Raw genomic sequence first — 6,000 nt, 5'->3', positions numbered from 1 at the left:
CATGTCAAAATACATTTTAATGTTTTTGTTTCTGGTTTAGAGGCAAAAAAAAAAAAGGTATAGAAGTGAAAATTGGATATGTACTCTCATGTAGTAATTTATTAAATATACATTCCAGGATAATACAGAGTAGAATTTGATACTCTTTATTTCACGGCTATTTATTGAGCACAACTTTTATGCGAGGTGCTACTCTGCCGGCAATTCAACAGGAGAGAAAGCAAAATCTCTGTTCTCCAAAGTGTCTTTTCCATTCCAGCTGCAGCAGAGGGACTCAGACAAAGAATAAAGAAAATGCGCCCTGCATCAGACGGTGGTCAGCTGATGAGTCAAAGTAAAGCTGAATAAGAGGCATGGAGAATGATGGGGGCCACTATTTTATGGGGGTGATCAAGGGTCCCTGAGAAGACACCTGTTAAACAGACAGAGAGTGTTATCAATTTACAGTCACTCAGTCTCTAAGGGAGAAGCACGTGTGTTTAGGAGCTTCCAGCAGTCTACCAGCATAAGTGGCCCTCCTCCCCATTTTTACCAAAGGACCAACCAGGTCCCTGACCTTGGCATCTTCTTAGCTCCTGAATGCTGAAGTCATTTTCTTGTAGTACTTGAAATCCATTCAGTGTCTGGGACTCTGTTCCCCTTCTGTCTGAAGCTGCATCTTTCCCAGGATTCTTTTCTTTTTTAGACAATTAAATTTAACAGGGTGACATTGGTCAACCAGAGTACATAGATTTAGAGAAAACATCTCCACATCATTTGGACAGTCGATTATGTTGTATACCCATCACCCAAGGTCAAATCATCCTCCTTCACCTTATATTTGTTTCTCTTTATGCCCCTCCCCCCACTCCCTACCTCAGCTCCGTTCCCCTCCCTCTGGCGACCACTGCACTTTTGTCTATGTCCATGAGTCTCAGTTTTGTGTCTCACCTATGTATGGAATCATATAGTTCTTAACTTTTTCTGATTTACTTATTTCACTCAGTATAATGTTATCAAGGTCCATACATGTTGTCATAAATGGTACTATGTCATCATTTCTTATGGCTGAGTAGTATTCCATAGTATATATGTACCAAAGCTTCTTTATCCAATCCTCTATTGAAGGGCACTTTGGTTGTTTCCATGTCTTGGCCACTGTGAACAATGCTGCAATGAACATGGGGGTGCATGTGTCTTCATGTACCCATATTTTTGAGTTTTGGGGGTACATATCTAGTAGAGGGATTTCTGGATCATATGGTAGTTCTATTATTATTATTTTTTTTACAGAGATAGAGAGAGAAAGAGTCAGAGAGAGGGATAGATAGGGACAGACAGACAGGAATGGAGAGAGATGAGAAGCATCAATCATCAGATTTTCATTGCGACACCTTAGTTGTTCATTGATTGCTTTCTCATATGTGCCTTGACCGTGGGCCTTCAGCAGACCAAGTAACCCCTTGCTGGAGCCGGTGACCTTGGGCTGAAGCTGGTGAGCCTTGCTTAAACCAGATAAGCCCGCGCTCAAGTTGGCAACCTCGGGGTCTCAAACCTGGGTCCTCCGCATCCCAGTCCGATGCTCTATCCACTGCGCCACCACCTGGTCAGGCAGTTCTATTAATTTTTTGAGGACCCGCCATACTTACTCAGGACCTTGGCCCCAGAAGACCAGCGTTCACATCAACATTGTTTACCATTCAATCACAAAGTCCAAATCTCTGCTAAATTCTGACATCTCTTGGAGTTACTTATTATACATTTGTTTCATTTATTTTTCTCTAAACTTCTCATTAATTAATCACATAACTATAAGCTCTTCTCAATACGTCAGGGAACCTATCTGTTCAATTATTAATCTCAGCAAGTCTTCCTGTCCCGTCGTGGATGGATGGCTCTCCAGACCCGATGGCAGCTGTCCTCGGGAGTCGCCCTTGGTCCCAGGACACTCCCTGCACTCTGTGGCTCGCTGAACTGTGTCTTTCTATTTTGGGGTTGGTGGTTATTTCTTATTTCTTGTTTGTTTGTTTTTTGTGAAGCACCGCTTTTATAAATGTGTTTGTATCACTGGCAAATATCTTAATACGACACTCACATTTGAATAATGATCTGACTGACTTACAATGCCAGGTTTGCCCTGCCCAGATAGCTCAGGTGGTTAAAGCATTGTCCCAAACCACAGAGGTTGCCAGTTCGATCCCCAGTCAGGGCCCATAAAGGAGCAGATTGATGTTCCTGTCTCTCTCTCCATTCCTTTCTTTGTGAAATCAATAAATAAAAAAATTAAAAACAAAAGAATTCTAGGTTAGAAATAATTTTCCATAGGACTTTGAAAATATTCCTTCATTGTCTTTCAGCTTCCAGCATCGTTTTTGAGTTATCCATTGCTATTCATATTTCTTATCCCTTTATGTGAAACCTTTTCTTTTTTTCTGGAAATTTTTAATATCCTTTTTCCCCTAATATATATTTACAAATAATTTCAAAATTATATAATTTGGTGAGTATATTTTTATTTAATGAGCTGGACACTTGATTGTAGGTGGAAATTTTATCCATGAAATTTTATTATATTGTCTATCATTTTTCTCTTTCCTTTCTGAATTCCTAATATTTGAATATTAAACATTGAATTGATCTTATAACTTGATGCTCCTTTAAGTGGGCCATCTTGGACCTTGTATCCTACTTTCTGGGTGAATTTCTAAGCTTATTTTTCAAAGCCTCTGTTTATGTTTTCCTAAATCCCTGCCATTGTAATTTAATTTGTAATTCACTTTCTGTGGCCTCTTCTTTATTCACTGAGTATTATTTCTATAGCTTACCGTTCTTATTTCATGGATGACATCTCTTCTATGTCACTGAGAGTACTTTTGGAAATGGTTCTTCCTGCTGGATTTATGGTGTCTGTTTATACTAGATCCCTTTCCACTTGCTGTTGTCTCTCTGTGTCTATCACGCTGCAGCATCCCGCAGACATTCGGTGCGCTTGTGCACCTGCTCCTGTACGAAGACAAAGCTCTGGAAATGTGGGGCTGCTGAGCAGCGGCCCTAACCTGGGGACATGTGGTGCAGACCCAGCCTTTTCACTGTAAGTACCCTGAATGTTGTTTCTGTCTCTTTTTGGGGAGTGGCTCGTCAGAGCCCTCAAAGAGGAATCCTCCATTTCTCTGCCTGCAGAATCTGTTTCACTACCAGTATTCTGTGGATCATCTGGGCAAGGGGCCAGGACAGTCACTGTTAGTGTATGCAGGGTTCTACTTGAACCCCATTCCTGACATGGCTCCCAACACCGGCTCTTGTGTCCATGTGTCTAGAGAACTAGAGAGTGTCTCTTCAGTTCTCTGACAGGGTCAAGGGGGATTGCCTGGGTGTAGAATTCTCTTATATATAATTCTTTTTAGTACATGATAGGCTGCACTCCATTATATTGTCATATACAGTGTTCTTTGTGAGAAAGAACGTAGAATCTGATTCCCATCTCTGTGACCCGCCCTTTTTCCTTGGAAGCTCTTGAATTGGTTTTTTCTCTCTCTCTTTCTTTTATTTTTTTTTATTTTTTGGTGTTCTGATGAAACTATGAGTGAGTGTCTTCACATTTGCCATGTGGGGGGGGGGTTCTCAGTGGACCTCTTTATCTTAGCTACCCTTGTTCATCCACAGCTCCGAGAAATCTTTATTCTCTCCTTTCTTAATACGATCCCTTTTGCTTTCTCTGCTCTTTCTGAAATTCCTCTTAGTCAGATATTGTTTCTCCTGACGTCTTTGAATCTGTTACTTATTTTGTAACCCTGTTCTTCATTTTCCTTTTAATTTTCTTTGGTGTGAGAACATTTTTTTCCTTTGAGAATATTTTTTTCTTTTAATTTTTCCACGAGAGTGTTTGTTTCGTCAAACTGTTTTGCCTGCCAAAAGATTCTTGTTCTTGTTTTTCTACCATAGATCTTTTTTGTTTGTTTGTTTTTTAAATGCCATCCTGTTCTTGTTTTGCAAATTCATATCTTGATTTCTTTGAGGATACTAATGAGAGGCTATTGTTCCTTTATAGTTCCTGTGTTGCTTATCTTGTTCTTTCTCTCTTTCTCCTTCATGGTTTATTGTTTCCTCTGTTACCTGTTTGAGCACGAGATTGAGCACAGTAATTCTTGTCCTGTCCATGGCCTAGCAGCTCTAGATGACACAGGGAGGTGGCACTTAAGCTTTGAATTCATTGACATCAGGGTAGATTTTGCTTTCAAATAACACCCATGCATTTGTTTCTTCTTTCTTTTTTATTTATCTTTTTATTTAATAAGGAGCAATCCTTTTATAAAGGGATGTTGGCTTTCAATGTCTGGCTGCCAGTCATTCTAGTGGGGAGCGGGGTAAGAAAATTCATTGTTGTATATTCTGGCTTTCGATTCGTCTTCCTGTTCGAGTTTCGAGTTTTATTCCCAACTTCTGATCCTGCAGTTTGGAATGGGGAGACTCTTCAGGGTTTTGCAAAGGAGCTCTGTGTTCTTCTTCTTCTAGTTTTTCTAATATTTTAAATCTTATTGCTGAAGTGAATGGAAGGCTTGTTTTAAAGGCTTATTTTCTCATCTAATTCTTATCAATCTTTGATGACTTCTTTTGGATTTTAGGCATCCACTCATATAACTCATAAATAATATCTCCTATTATTGATGCTTATGCATATTTGGTGGCTTTCAATTTTTCTGTTATATTTCATTAACCAGTATTTCTAAAGCAATAATGACTAATAAGGTAGAGTGAGCATCTTTCCTTATTTCTGACTTACCCTTACTATTACTAGTGTTTCACTCATAAGTCTTTGTTGGTTTCACATGGGTACTGTTTATCTAACTAATATCTGTATTGTATTCATTATGACTTCTTGTGATAATATTTTCTTGGGGGAAATTATTATTAATTTAGTCATAGAGTCAGTAGGTAAAAAGCAGTTTCAATTAAGTTCTAGAAACTTATGTTAACGAAATAGGAGATCCGAGAAAGGAGAAGAGAAGGAAACTGACTTTGAAAGAGCACTTGGCATGTATCAATGGGGAGATAGGCATCGGGTAGAGATATGCTGACTTGTTGATTCATCTGCGGAATTCAAATTTCCACTGATCTCCTGGGGCTGACAAGCATAACTTGAAAATTAGGGCACCATGTTTTGATCAGTTACAGAATAAATAAGAAACTGAAATCAGTTGTTTGAAAGAAATGACTACAGGGCTTGCGTTTGATCAGCAATCTTCAAATTTTTAGGTGAATGCAAGTTATCTGCATAACAAGCCTTATTTTTTCTTTGTACATTTTTTCTTTTTTTTAAAATCTTTTTTTTTTTAACAGAGACAGAGAGAGAGAGAGTCAGAGAGAAAGATAGACAGGGACAGACAGAGAGGAACAGAGAGATGAGAAGCATCAATCATTAGTTTTTTTGTTGCGTTATTGCAACACCTTAGTTGTTCATTGATTGTTTTCTCTTATGTGCTTTGACTGCAGGCCTTCAGCAGACCGAGTAAACCCTTGCTCGAGCCAGTGACCTTGGGTCCAAGCTGGTGAGCTTTTGCTCAAACCAGATGTGCCTGCACTCAAGCTGGTGACCTCTGGGTCTCGAACCTGGGTCCTCGGCATCCCAGTCCAACGCTCTATCCACTGAGCCACCGCCTGGTCAGGCTATACATTTTTTCTTAAAGACTAACAATATTCTTTAACCTCAATTCATTAGTTTAATCCCTAATTATCCAGTAGAGTTGGTTGTTGGAAGAGGTTACTATGGTTTCCTTCCTATAAACCTGAATGCTTCAAGGAACTGAGGGGCTCTGCGCGTCCAACAGGACCCTCAGTTCAGTGCCACTTACATTCTGGTATTTCCAGGCGGAGCTACGAGAAATCCACAGGGAAGAATCAGATATACGTCTTCCCCCTTTCTTAATACAACTTGCTTGTATTATTCTTTGGTTTGCTGTTATAATGATACTTCCTGATTTATTCCACCATCATGGTCGTGCTACATACTGTGACCGCCACTCA

This window comes from Saccopteryx bilineata, chromosome 12 (genome assembly GCF_036850765.1).
Source record: "Saccopteryx bilineata isolate mSacBil1 chromosome 12, mSacBil1_pri_phased_curated, whole genome shotgun sequence".
NCBI lineage: Eukaryota > Metazoa > Chordata > Mammalia > Chiroptera > Emballonuridae > Saccopteryx > Saccopteryx bilineata.
The sequence above is the reverse complement of the archived record's forward strand: the minus strand, read 5'-3'. Positions refer to the sequence as shown.